The following is a 15643-nucleotide window of genomic DNA, read 5'->3' on the forward strand; positions in this document are numbered from 1 at the left end:
TCTGCAACCTTTACATTGAATATGAGTACCTTAACAAATTGTACAGTATGCAATGTACTCTTAGGATTGGAATCTTGGATTAATAATAAACAGTAGTCATTAATCATTTAACACTTCGTAGTGAATACGACTTGAGATGTTGAATAGAATATATTCTCAGTCCTTCCACCTCACAAAAAATGCGCAATTTTATGGGATGCCCTCTAATGATAGTATTCACTGATTACAATTAGTTTATAACAAATAATAATATCTTTTCTGACTTAAATTTCCCTCACACCATTCAGTCAAAACATACAATGTAAAGGAAATTGGACTACAATTAGCATAAGACAACAAAGTAAATTGTAAGCATATTAGCAATACACGTCAAGTTTTGTAGCCACGAAACATGAAAAGGAGGGGATATGTATCGTCCAACATAATCATAGGCTAACACACCCAAACTCACCGTGTTTCCAACCATTAGCAATATATACAGAGTTATATATGTCTACAACCTTATGTCAAACAACACTTTGTAATCATAGGTTATGTCCTTAGGCCTCAAAAACAATATAAGCCAGAATAACAGTTACATTAAAAGCAAAACCATAATCAAATAAGCCCTAACTCATAACAAAGTTTAAATTTAACATGAATTCAAGCAACAATATCTGTAAATTTCTTTTCGTAAAGCTTTAGTCATTATTTATTTCTTATAGTGAAAAGGTTTATCCCATGAATCAATAGTAGGCAATTTAATCCACAGTAGCATTCCTAGTTCTAACCCTTGTTTCACTTTCTCCTTTACCCTGAGTAGGGCTCATTCTTTCACCCCTCACTAGAGTAAACAAGGCCCATTCTTTCACCCTCTAGTAAAAATTGCAAAGCTTCAACTTTTTTTCTTATGAGGTTTGAAGGATACCAACAATGAACCACACTATTGTAGCACAAGAAGGCGGAGATTGATCAGAAAAAACAACAATATTTACCAATTTTTAGTAAGTAAAAGTGATTTCTAGTCAAATAAAATTACTTTCTACATAGGAAGGATTAAAAAAAAATAAAAAATAAAGATGACATTACTGGGAGTTTAAGCCAGTGACAGCATCTATAGTTCATGAATTCACTATACATTATTACATCCATACCGCATATGATATACTTTGTACCAAACTTCTCAAGGAAAGACGACTGACTTGGAAAGCTGAACGGATAAGCTCCTCGACATAATCAATACTTGAACCTTTAACAAAGTCATAAGAAATTTTATCAATCACCAACTTGACACCATCCTTCTTGAAAATTCTACAAAATCAAATTGACCATTGTAATACTCACCCACTTACACAACCAAACAATAAATAAACTTCTGATTAACAAAACCATAGAGAAATCACAGGCACGAAAGATATAAAACAAAGCTAATCACATGGAAAACCACTTAACAAACAAGTTTTAAATGAGAACGACAAACAAAAGAAGCAACTATCATTCTCATGCAACCAAAAAACCAAATGAAGAAATACCCCAGTACCTGTCATCATTGTTTTTGTTATCATCCAGCGCAAACGCATATTGAAAACCAGAACATCCACCAGCTTCTACACTAAGCCGAAGCATCTTTTTCCTATTTTCACTAGCTTGCAATTCTTTCATCCTCTGAAATGCATCACCCTTAAGTCAATCAAAATATCCATAAAAGAACATAGAACCCTGCAATTAAACATACTGTGACAATTATGCACGACCCACAGTTTAACCTAGCAATCCAATGATACAGAGTCTCAACTCTCAAATGGTACTTCACAACAAGATAAAGCTCCTCTCCCCTGAACAAAATTGATCCATGCAATAGGAATCAAACATTTCTGTTCCTACTTACCTACTATCTGGAAAGGCTGTTTCTGAAGGATCAAGAGTTCCAAATTTCGAGTATATATGTTATGCACTATTGGGAAATTGTAGCTAATAAGCATATGATTATTTAAGAAGTAGGGGCACTCAATGTGAAAAAGAATTGTTGTTTTCACTCCGCTTCAAGTCATGATGAGCAATAGGGACTTAACTTTGGCTCATTTTGTTATTCAACCCTTGTACAAAGGTAATGAGATTGTTTAATTTTGAAATTGTTTTTCCTCACTCATCTAATAACCGGTTTAGCAAATAACAAATCAGTGATTATATGTAATCAATATTCTTAATCAATTCATATGTATTGCAAACACACGTTATTTTTTGAGGGGGAGGGGAGGTGGGGAAAGGGGATGCACAGATAAAAGGTTCACAATTAAACTCTATACATACAGAGACTAATCACTAGTCCGCTAAAAATAATAGCCTCTTACCATTCCTCATTTTAGAAGAAGCAAACCCAGAACAAAAAGATAAATATATAGAAATAAAATAAAAAGATGCAAGAATATCTAGCTAAAGAAAACCCCACTTCAGGAGTTCAGATCACTTAGTTTCAGAATCACAAACTATCCATCAGAGTATCGCGCAATGCCCTAAAATTGCTGAAATTAGCCATTCAATACAAAAGCTCTACTTGTTTTTCCTTAGCATATCCTCAATATCAACAACTCCAACCATACTCTAAATATTATCATTTTGAAAACTACTATCAGGTGTTTCTACATGTCCATCTCAATTTTCAAAATACGCAGCTGTTGTTATGCTCACATTCATCTTTTATTCTCAACATACGCATCTGTTTTATCTTTTCTTAGTTTAACATTTCTACCATATAATGCTAGTTAAAATTTATCCTATAGAATTTTCCAAATTAGCCTCACAAGCATGGAAAAAAACTCGATTGCGGTCGCGTTTGCGGTAACGGTCGCGTTGTCGCGGAAACGGCTTGTAACGGTTAAATAGAACGGATCGCGGATTTCGCGGTGTGAATTTCTTTTAAAAAAACACATCAGTAGAATTTTAGCTTGTTTACTAATTATTTATACCATATTATGCTAAAGCTATGACAATTACACGTAGTATTAATTTTTTTTTTGAAGCACTTATTTATTTGGTTTTGATTTCTTACTAATTTGGGTTTTTTTTTAAAAAAAAAGGAAAAAGGGTAAAGATGACTACTTAATAAGTAAGTTAGTAACTTACCAGTTACCACAAAGGATAAGTAAAAGGGGTAAAAAAGTGATGGGACACAACTGTTACAATAAAAAGGATTTAAAAAAAAGAACCAGTAAAAGGGGGGAAAGGGAGACAGCTATAAAGCATCATGTGACTTTTATTACTTTCAGTTTCTTTTTGTACTTCCTTCTTCAACCTCCCGTCAAAAAAAAAAATTTGACTTCTCCATAGCCATGGCAACACTGGTTCACAGAGATCTCAGCATGCCCAAAATAATTACTCGCGAATGTAACGGATACAGAACGGCGTTCTACCGTTACGTAACGGCCAACTCGGCGATTTGGGTGTGAATTTCAATTCGACGTTATATAACGACCTTTTTCGGATCGGCAACTTTGAAACCCGTTACAAAGCGGCCGTTATACAACGGAACGGCCGAGTTTTTTTTCCATGCTCACAAGTAAACTATGGTTACAAACTTGCAGATGCAACTCTCCATTTGAGCCTCCTCAATTATGAATTGCATCTTGGTCAATACATTAATTAATTTGTAAAATGGACCCAAGGCACTTAAATTTGCTTAGGGGTGAAACTTTACCATCTAAAAATACTGTGTCCTCCCTTAGCTCCCTCCAATACTTTGCACTCCATGTACTTGGTTTTACTCTAACCTTAGCTTCAATTGCTATAGCTTAGCATTTACCTTAATCCTAATGAGAATATAATCTCAACCACCAATTTAATATCATTTGCAAGTGACATGCAACACGAAATGCCATCCTAGATAGACCATGTTATTTCATCTAAAACTTTTGAAGATGAAAACACACAACACATGGCCTTGGTGAAGTCCAATAGAAATAAAGAAATTTTCTTTTACTCTTCCACAAGTCTTAAAATTTGTTTATATCTTTAGCAAGGTCAAAATATATATGGTACGATCAAATTTTAATTATATACTACCATTGAACACTTGTATTAACACAAGATAAATAATTTATGAGCACAAATCCATACCTCCATGCTCACCTTTAGAAAATTGTATTGTTCCCAAACAAACTATGCAGTTAGCTTGATTATCTACTTCATCGACTAGTAACCCTTTAGAAAATTGTTGATTATCATCCTTAGCTTACCTCCAAAATCAAATCCCAACCTATAAAGTTCAACACCATCCCATATTCAAAATGATAGAGTATAAAAACATATTCTTGGGCCTAAAACATACTCCTGGGCATCAACCATCAGCTTAAGCTTTTGGTTGAGTTGGTCCTTTAACATGGTATCGGAGCCAACGTGACACAAAGGTCACGGGTTCGAATCTCATCCGCCCCTCCTTCAAAGTGGAATTAATTCGCACCAGGTATGGGTGGGCCTGTTTTGCATCCACATTTCAAGCCCAAATGGCCTTTCATGTAAGGGGGAGTGATAGAGTATAAAACACATTCCTGGGCCTCAACCATCAGCTTAAGCTTTTGGTTGATTTGGTCCACTAACACAAAATTTCCCAACAAAATCATAAAATTCCAAAAAAACATAACAAAATCAGATGTCCCGAATGCGGTCGAAGATTCTACAGTTTCAAACATTTCAAAACCCTAAATCAATTCCAATTTATTTGAAAATCAACACATCCTTAACACAGGTCTCCAGTAACCAAATGGTAATTTTACCAATCGATAAACATTAAACTTAGGATGTGTAATATTCATCACCAATAGCAGAAATTGAAAAATGAAAAATCAAGATTACTACAATTAATTGAATTACTCTATAGTTATTCGATTACTACAAAACAAAAGAGAATTAAATACTATTATCAAGCAAAAAATTGAAAAATGAAAAATCAAGATAGAAATTGCAACAACCACAACAAAATTGAGGAAAGAGAGAATACCCGAACGCAATTATCAGTAATATGAACGTCATCTTCAGGCGAAGAAGAAGAATCCGAAACAGCAGTAGAAGTAGATGAAGAAAAGGAATTGGAATTTGAATCCAGTGATTATGGAGGATTCGAAGAGCGAAATTTGAAGAAAATCGAGCTAATATTGATCTTGCCGCCATGCCTCTCTGGAGGTCGTTCCTCTTCTGTCTTCTTCCTTCCCTCTCGATTTCTATCGCTGTATTAAATCTACACCCCCAACGCCTACTTCCTGTGTAGTGCAGTTAATTTGGGTGTTCGAGCCGGGACCGGATTAGTGTGGGTCAAGTCAGCTCGGATCAGGTCAAGTGGCGTTTATAGAGTTGTCTATGCAGGTTAGGTTCAGATTGGTTTATGTTCAGGTCGGGTCATATCATGATAAAACGGGTTTGGGTCATTCTCGGGTTCAAATCAAGTGCATTTCAAGTCAATAGTTTGCGGGTTATATTCAGGTCGAGTCATCTTCAAGTCGAGTCATGTTCAAGTTCGTGTCTCGAATCATAGATTAACTTGGGTCTCAGGCTGGTTTCAGGTCGAGTCATATCAGATTTGGGTCACCATTTTTCCAGGTGCAAACATATCGGGTCATAGCATGTTCTAGTCACCATTTATTCGAGTTCAAAAAGGTTGGGTCATGATTGTTCTGATTCGAATTCAAGTCAAATCAAGTATGAAAAATTTTACGGTTTTTTCACCAATTGTCCTTAAGCTTTTACAAAATTTACCAAATACCCTAACAGATTCCAAAATCCACCAAATACCCTTTACTTTTTCAAAAATACTTCAAATTACCTTTAAAGGCTAATGGTCTCAGTTAGTCATTAGGGTTAATAATGACACGTTTCATTATATGATTTGTTTTTTTTTTTCACTAGTTTGCCTTATTTTAATTGATTATAAGTAAAATAACATTTTCCCTTAATTTGAATAAAAAAAAAAAATATTTCGTTAATTGGGGTCCTTTTGACTTTTATGATTCCAAATTAAACTCGAAATTGACAAAAAAAAATTATGTAAATGCATCATTTTGCTTATTGAAGAATGTCTCGATTGACGTGTCTTTAATAATTAAGCTGCAAAAGTTGCTCGAGTAAGGTTTTTAGAGTCATTTTAATCTTTTTTAAGTTCAAATATAGATAGAAATCTGGAAAAAAAATAACGTAAATGCATCGTTCTTATCAAGATAAGTCTTGATTTGTGTGATGTTACTTTTTAGCCTAAAAAATTACTCGGATAAGGTTTAGGGTCATTTGGCTCTTGTGTATGTGATTTAGTTCGAAATAATGGACTGATCTTTCTCCGCTTTAAAGAAGGTCTATTTCTATCTACTCTATCTATGAAGGAGTTTTGATTCATTGCCTCTCCTGAGGATTAGGAGAAAGGGCCAGTCAAGCTATTTCATAACTGGATGGCTTCTTGCTTCGTCACTCCCTTTGGCTGGCTAACCAATTAACCAAAAGCAATTGTAGATCGGCCTTTGCCGGGAAGTCCCATAAACCCTCAGAGGTAAAAAGACACTAGGAAGAACTGTCGCTCGTGGACAAACGGTGACTACTCCTTAATGCCCTCATCTGCAATGAAGCGTGCCTTGTCCAAACTGGAAAGCAAGCAAGAAAGCTAGCCATCTTCGACCTCATCTTCTGGCCGCTTTCTTTGCTTTTCCTCTGTCCTTTACCCTATCAGAATCAGTATCGGTTGATTCCTTCCGGCTTTTTTGTTCGCTTGCTTGCTGGCAAGCGGGTCCAAAATTAAGTTGGGATTGACAATAAAATAACATAACTGTCTTTGTAACACCCTAGAAATTCCTTTCCTTTAAAATACCTGTTTTGCTCTTTTAAAACTCAAAATAGGAAAATCTAAGATATTACTGGCACCGTGAAAACGACTAAGGCAACTATCAAAGACACACAGCGGAAGACTAAATTTCAAAACCATTCAAAACAAGTCAACTTAAAAAGTTAACCAAACGAAAGTAAAGTCAAACCAAAGTCAAACAAAATCAATCAACCTACAACTTGGAACCATTGTAGGCCCTTATTAAAACCAAACCAACTTCAAAACTTTGCGTTAGTCTTATGAATAATAATGTCATAAATAATTAAACATTAAACACATCATAAACTTATAGAAACTAGCATGATTCGCTCTTCACTCATGCCCCGTCATGAATATGGTTCAATCACCTGAAAAGCTTCTCTCTACTTGTTTCCACTACTCTCCATTAAAAATGGGTCATCATAGGGCCAAGGTAAAGACAAGGCCAATAAACACACAAACACACAATCAGCAAAGCTGAGTACATAAGCGTATTTAAACACACTAACATGCTTTCACCTATTAACACACACTTACCTCAATGCACTTGTTTACAAGAACACAACAATCAACAAAAACTTTCTCAACTAGACAACTAAATAATTTATTTAGTATTGATTACGCATCAAACGGGTTTCCCACCTAACCTCCCCCAATAAAGGGGTTACTAACACGGGAGCTACCCATGCCAGCATCAAATAACCCCTCGTAAGTGGCGGAATTCCTGCGCATAATAATAATAAAAGGAATGTATAGCGTCCTGTACTCCAGTAGAAGTTATGGTCAAATATAAAGTCGCATAACTCCCCCCATATGTTCATACTCAAGGTATATACGTTCCAAGAGTTTTGGTGCGTAATCTCTTTCAATTTTTGTTATTTACATATTATTAGACTTGGTGATGACTCTCAAACCATAAACATTTAATCATAATAATTATTCAAACAATCAAACATACCAATTTAATTCTTGGATAATTAGTGACCACATAATATTTAATGCTGAACCCTTTTTAAATCTACCTCGGTGTCAAAGACACCTTAAACGCATAAAGCGCCACAAATCCTATCCCTCGGTGTTCCCTCTGTGTTAGAAACACCTTAAGTGCACTAAGACACCAACATACAATTTATTCCTCGTGTACAAAGACACTTAAATAGCTCTTTCCTCATGCTTATAGCATCAATAAAAATTATATGAACCATAATAAAATTCCTTTTTAATATTCCAAACCAAATTAAACATTTAGTTTAATTAAACATGTATTCTAACATGCCATAAATAAAAGTGTGGTTCATATAAAACATGCCAAACAATAATTTCCAATCCATAATCCATCACAAATAAATCATGCTTCATAATTCAATCACCAACATCAATAATCCACAATTCCAAACATAATCTTAGGATGATACTACTTGTAATTCAATTAACCAAACCTAGCACGCTACTACATCACCCATAAATATGCCAAGTACGGAACGTACCTTGAATATGATCTTAAAATCGCCACGACTATGAAAAATCACTTAATTGGAATTCTCCTACAAACCAAAATCATAAGGAGGCATTAATATCTACTCCACACAAATTTCCAGCAATATATACTCTTATTAAACCACTCAAAATTAATTAAAAACCAGCAATAAACCTCATACTTTAATCCCAAATAATGGGTAATTAAAATTCCTTAGGGAAACTTGATTTTTAGCATACTACCAAAAATTCCAGGATTATAATTATATAAAAACTTGCTGTAATTATACTTTAAAACACTTAAATTAAAGGTTTAAACCACCCTAAATCATAATCTTTCAATAAATAATAATTTATGAATCTAGGGTTTCAAAATTGGGGCTTTTTAATTAGAATTAAAATCTGAAAATTAAATTACATACTACTCATAATCAAACACCATAATTTTAATCATAAAACCCATATTTTGCAATTAGATCTAAGGTTTAATCAAAAATTAAAAACAAAGAACAAGATTAATTTTTTTTTTTTATGGAAATTCTACATGGTGGCCTCCAAGAACTTAAAATTCTATATGGAAGACAAACCTTTTTTGAGTTCTCTATAGTGGCACTCTAGATTTACATAATCAAGTATAGTGGATTTTTTTTATAAAATTATGGCTAACCTTTATTATTTTATGTTAAATAATCCCCCCTCCAACCAAACCACAACCTAGCCACTGCTGCTGCCACCCCTTCACAACCACCACCCCTCCCCACCAGTGGCAGACGCCTACTGCTACACCATCCTCCACGCCGGCTCCATTTCCTATTTCTCATCCCCGACACCCCCACCTCCCTTCCACCCTGATACGACCCTTCCCCCGTCTCTTATCCCGCCGACGACCCCCCTTTCCCCACCCCAGAAACGGCTGCCCCGAAACCCTTACTCCTAACCCTGAAATCACCCTAAACAAAACCCTAAATTCGTTTTGTGGTTTCGGGGTAGGGGATTAGGTTTCGTGCGTGCCAAAAATTTTGGGTGGGAAAAGGGGACGGAGATCGCCGGTTTTGTATCACATGTTAGGGGTGTCGGGGTTGGGAAATGAAGTGCATGTGTCAGGGCTGGGAAAGGGAGATGGGTGTCGTGGGTGGGGGCTGAAAAAGGCAAGGGGGTGTTGTGGGTGGGGGCTGAGAAAGGGAGGGGTAAGGTCCGACGCGGGGGATGGCTGGGCTGTAGGCTTCGGCTACTGGTGGGGGACGGGGTAGTGGTTGTGAAGGGGTGGCTGGTTGGTTGGGATAAGGGTGGTGGTTGGATCGATGATTGGGGGTGTTTTTGTTTTTTTTTTTTAAATTTTATTGTTTATAATATAATTTTTTAATTTAAAACCCTATGGTTAACCATTTTAATTATAAAGATTAGCCATAAAACCTAAAAAAGGGCACTATGCTTTATATTTCAAAACTAGGATGTCACTTGATAGAATTGGAAAAAAGTGTGTCTTCCACATAGAATTTTTGATTTTAGGAGGTCACCATGTAGAATTTCCCTTCTTTTTTCGAAAAAGCCGCAAGACAACAACCACCACGACACGGTTGGGCTGCTGCCGCGCCCTATCGGTGCCGTTGCGGCTGCTGGCGCTTGCGCTGATGGCTGTGGTGGAGGGCGGTGGTGCGTGGTGGTGGAGCCGGCTGACCGTGAATAAAGGGGAAGGGGAAAAGAAAGAAAATAAAGGAGAAGGGAGAGAAATTTCACATTGGGTTTTCTCCACTCTGGGCAAAGTTTAATTTACCCAAGTGTTGAATATTTATACCCCTTTCTCTAGAAACCCTTCTTACCCAAACTTTTCCTTTTTAATCTTTCCTAATCTCTTTCCTATTAAAACTTTACTAAAATAACACTTTCTTAAATTAAACCCCAACTTTAATAAAATAAAAATAATTAAATAAACTTTCCTTTTATAAAATATTTCCAAACTTATATAAAATAAATAATTAAAATACCATAAATAAAACATTTCAAATTATTTAAATACTTCACAAAATACATATTTTAAATAAAATACGTATATAAATACGGGGTATTACAGTCTCGTTTTGCATGTCAAGAAATAACGCAATTGACGCATAAAATGAGGCAATTAAATAATTATTTGCTGATATCGAGCTCTATTATTTGAGACATAATGTACTAATATGACCCCCAAAACCTTATTGAGCAATCAAATTCAACAGTCCATAAAAGATGAATCTTCATTTAGCCAAAGTAATATTCCTCGGCGGAAAATTAGCAAGCCCTCAATTGGATTCGAGGTTGAATTTCTTGAGGTGAAATCATCAACTACTAATGTGTACCACGGGCGATGCCCCGGGTTGATAGTTTGTGTACTCCTTGCTTAAATTAAAAATTATGTTCAACTATTTGTATAGTTAGTGTGTGTAGTGGTTCGGGCGTTGCCTCGGATTTCACTTTTTTTTTACATCATATTTATATATATTCTAATCTTGTGAAAATTAAATAAATTATTTAACCTCTATATTACTTTATAAATGAAAGGAATCAATCAATCATCAATTACATACTATTAAAAGCGAATCTAAGGGAACACTTGGCAATGTATTATTGAAAAAATTCCCACCAAAATTACTTTTTAAAAACATCATTATTATATTAAAATAAGATTACATTTGGATTATGACTTTTATTTTATATAACTTCTAAAGTAGAGTTTAATTTCTAATATATCAACTAGCATATTATAACTTTTACATATTAAAATATCTTTAATTATCTAATAGTAATAATGTGCGAGTTGATATTTTAGGAGGTTTACTTTAGATTTCATATAAATAAAAGTCATAATCTAAACGTAACCTTATTTTTATATATCAATGATTTTTTTAGAATGTAATTTTAGCGGGAATTTTTAAGAAGAACTTGAAGGTTCGTAATTACAAACTAAAAATTGAATATTACATCAGTAACAAATATAAACATATGAATAACAGCATACACAAGTTTCTAATTATTATTTGCTTTAAAAAATAAAAATAAAAAACCAATCATTTTCTTTTCTTTTTTTTTTTTTTTTGAAAACAAAAACCAATCATTTTCTTATGGAAAGAGAAATATGGAAAAATCTAGTTGGTTCGCCTCAATTGGTGGAAAGAGAAATAATGAAGGAGAGAGAGAGAAAAATGTTGTGTTTACCCTCAAGGTTACCAACCCTATTACATGGCAGCTTATGTGGAAGATTAGGTGGACTAAAAAATAAAACAAAGGGTAGTAAATGCTTTTGGCTACACGTTCTATAATGAAATTTTTGTTGGGGAATTAATTGGTAAAGGCTACACATAAACCTGGTTTATGTGGGCCATGTATAAACCGCTAACATGGCATTGCTTAATAGGTGTTTGCCTTGGGGCCCAAAAATATTATATTTTAATACTTCCTCCGTTATATATCATGTGCAATATTTGTCATAAATTGTAACACCCCAATAATTCTCCCTTTTCCAAACCACTTACTTTAAATAAAAATAGAGGAGAACCATTGGCATGTTACCGCCACGTGTTAAAACGTTAATGCTTTATCAAAGTATTGCAGCGGAAATCCAACTTAAATCTTAAAATAATATAATTTAGAAAACCAATAAGTCAAAGCTTACAAAATGGAACCATAAAGGCCCTTATTAAAACCAAACCAATAATCAAAATCCCAAAACATAACTGAATAGTAAAACATAAATAAGTTCAACACAAAGAACGAATACTCTCAATCACACCAATCCCTTTACAATGCGTATGTCAAATCCCCGAACTTCACATCATCAAGCTAACCTGTGCAATACTGCTCCCCAATAATACAAGCGTAATAATTGGATCATCACAGGGTCATTGAAAGGCGAAGACCATGACCAAAAGAAAACACACACAAAAGCACGCAATCAGCAAAGCTGAGTACACACAAGCTACAACGTACAAAACCTAGCATGCTCAACTAATTAAAGTAAATAAACATACAACATGAATTCATTAATCAAGACTCCACACTTAGGCAATTCAATTGGCTCAACACACTTACTAACCAATTCCAAACACTTGACTCTTTATATTTAATTTAATTTGGAGTAAGCAATAGACGAGGTTGTCCAATCCACCAAATCATTTTGGTCCCAAATGACCATTTAAAATAAAAGTTTAGCGCAATGCAAGAATGGGCGCGACTCCATTCTCACAAAGTTAGTCTAGGATCCCATCTAACTTTCATTATAAAATAAAAATGTAAATACCAAAAGAGAAGAGGACATGTTGATCAAACAAGCCTCGAAAAGCCACGGGCTACCACCGTGTACCCCAACCCATATTTGTCAATACTCTAGAAGTGCACACTTTCCAAAGTTTTATTGTTCATCCATGTTTCACTTTACGTGATTACAAATTTAATTAATAGCCGACTCAATCAAGTAGACCATACATAAAAATCATACATCAATTCACTTTTAATCTTATTTAGGACAATGGTGATCACATCACAAATTGACCTTTAATTCCATTAAACTTCCAAATTATCCAAATTGTAGAACATAGTCAGCCCACCTAGCCATTTCGGCTCAATCCACTTTTACTCAACATACTAAAAAGTCATGCTTGAGTAATAAATAAAATAATAATAACCTTGTGGAATAATTAATAAATTCATTCCACTTAAACCATTTAATTTCAATCCTCCAATAACCAAAATATGGTTAATAAACCAATCTAATAACAACATGCTTGTATCAACATTCCATACAAACAATTAGTCCAATATAATTCAACATGCCTGCATCCATAATTCCATACAAACATAATCAATTCACCAAAACATGTCTCATAAACATAAGCACATGAATTAATTAAATGTATAACCAAACAATTTCCATCCAAGTGTTCTCTAAACATGAAATAGACATGTACGTACCTCGTGTAAACAATCCTTTATGCCACTTTTAATCAATTAAAAGTCTCCTAGGGAATAATCACTTCCTAGAAAACAACCAATAATCACAAATTAATACTTAACCAAATTTCCAGCAATATAATTTAGATTAAAAGTTCTTAAAACTTCCTTAAAAAAATGTTATTATGCTTAATTAATCATTATAAATTCAATAGGAACAAAAGCCCCAATTTAATTGCACATTAGAACCCTAAAATCCCAATTTCAATAAATTGAAACCCTAAGTTTATAATTCATGAAATCTGAAAATTTATAACATAAATATAATCTGAAATTTATAATCTTTATACCATCAAAATATAGTTTGATACTAAAAATATAATCTTTATACTAAAATCAAAACCCAAAACAATTAAATTAACATTAAGCAAAATAATGAAACAAGGAGGAAGGAAGAAGGAAGGAGGGCCGTCCATGGAGGCGGTCGGGCTGGTGGTCGGCGCCGGTTTTCGGCGGCAGGGGTGGCAGTCCGAGCAGGAAGTAGGCGAAATTAGTGAGCATGGCTCACGTATAAAAGGAGGAAAGGGGAAAGAAAAAGAAAGAAAGAAAAAGAAAAGAAAAGAAAAAGAAAGAAAGAAAAAAAATTGGAAAAAGGAAATAATAAAAATAAAATTAAAGGAGAAAGAAAATAAGACTAACCTTTTGTGTGGGAAAAATTTTGGGGATGTATGGGGTATTTATAGGGGAGAGAGTTGTAGGGTAAGTAGGAGTAATGAGCTTCATAAAAATAATGGGCCAAAAGAATGAAAGGGGCTAGGCTTTATTTGTATTGACATAAGCTAATGATGGTTCATAAAAACCATAATGTAATAAAATAATTTTCCACCCAAAATAATTTGAAACTTTTTAAAATAAAATCCGGAAAAATACAAATAAATATTATAAATAAAATAAATTTTCATTTATAAAATATTTAAAAATACGGGGGATTACATAAATGGATGTTTCACATTATGTTCAACAAAATAAAACTTTCTTTTTTTTAGTATATTTTTTAAAATGAATTTATCAACATACCCTACTTTAATTCAATTAAAACATTAACTCAAATATTATAAACTTGTTACTAACTTAATTTAAGTTAATGGTTGTCATGAAATTTACCCCAAACTAATCAAATCAACCCATTCAATTCAAATTTCTTCTTACTCTCCTTCTCCTCCAACCAGTCAACCACCATTTTCACCACTCACTAGAAACCACCACCACTAGTACCACTGCTCTCTAGTCTAGATTATCCTCTTTCTTCATCTACCCACAAATTTCTCCTCTCTTTCATCTCTCTTAAGATCTCGGCCGCCACTGCAAACGACGACCACCACTTTCTTTGCTAGAAGTCGCTGCCATCGCCGCCGCCTATTCTCCTTGCTATAGACTCCCCTTTCTCTCTCTTCCTTCTCTTTTTTATTTCATCATATCCACCAAAGCTCTTGAGGTTTTTATGGCCAAATTTGACCAAGAAAATTCTAGATCTTGAGCTTTCATGGTCAAATTTGGCCGAAAAAAATCCTAATTGATGATGTGAAGGTATCAATTAATTTATCATATTTATTTTATTTTTCAAATTCAAAATTAATTGGTTGTTTTTTTGGTGGATATGGGAGGGGTAATGTAGACACCCATTTGTGTCTCCCTAAAACCAAACCCGGTGATGAATACCTTTTGCGTCGAATCATAATCGAATGAAGTGAAAGTGTGGAAAGTCTAATGTTGTGGTTAGTTTTTTATTAAAAAATCTTTCTTTCTGTTTTCGAAAACCTGCTCTATTTTATGAAAATAGCCAATCCAGTTTAGTTTGGTCCATGACAAGGGTCCAATAATGGTGTAGTTGGATTGGGCTCAAAGAGCTTTCCAACGATATATTAGCCCAATTCCGATAAATAATGAGGAAGTTATGGCCAAAATACTAAACTAGGCCCCGTTTGGTTCTTATATGCGGCCTAATGATCTAGAGGAGGGCCTATTATGAATTATCATTCCTAATGCAATTAGGATTGATTATAGTCTTCTAGAATCTTCTAGAAGGTTCTTTTGAATCCTAATGGGATTAGGATTGATAATTATGTTTTATGTGTTTTATTTGGAATAAAAGAAGTGTTTTAAATGATAAACGATTTTACCCTTCGTACGGACTTTACGACTTGATTTTATCAAAAAGTAGATTCCGCGTTGAAAACGCGTGGAAAGCCTTCTGCATCGCCAAACGACAGGTTTTTCGCCTGGCGACAATTTTGTTGCCTAGCGACAAGCTCTGTCGTTGGCGACAGAAGCGTGTTTTATTCCTTTTCGAACTCTGATTCGTTTATATCAATTCCGGACTATTTTCTTATAAATAGGGTCCTTAGACCTCCGTTTTTAAATAACCAGAAT

General features: G+C 34.4%; 1 pseudogene; it reads right to left on the bottom strand.

Moving 5' to 3' along the window:
• Positions 1-987: 987 nt before the first annotated feature.
• LOC145570594 (iron-sulfur assembly protein IscA-like 2, mitochondrial) lies at positions 988-5142 on the bottom strand (annotated as a pseudogene).
• Positions 5143-15643: the final 10501 nt, after the last annotated feature.

This window comes from Chenopodium album, chromosome 12 (assembly GCF_948465745.1).
Source record: "Chenopodium album chromosome 12, dcCheAlbu1.1, whole genome shotgun sequence".
NCBI lineage: Eukaryota > Viridiplantae > Streptophyta > Magnoliopsida > Caryophyllales > Amaranthaceae > Chenopodium > Chenopodium album.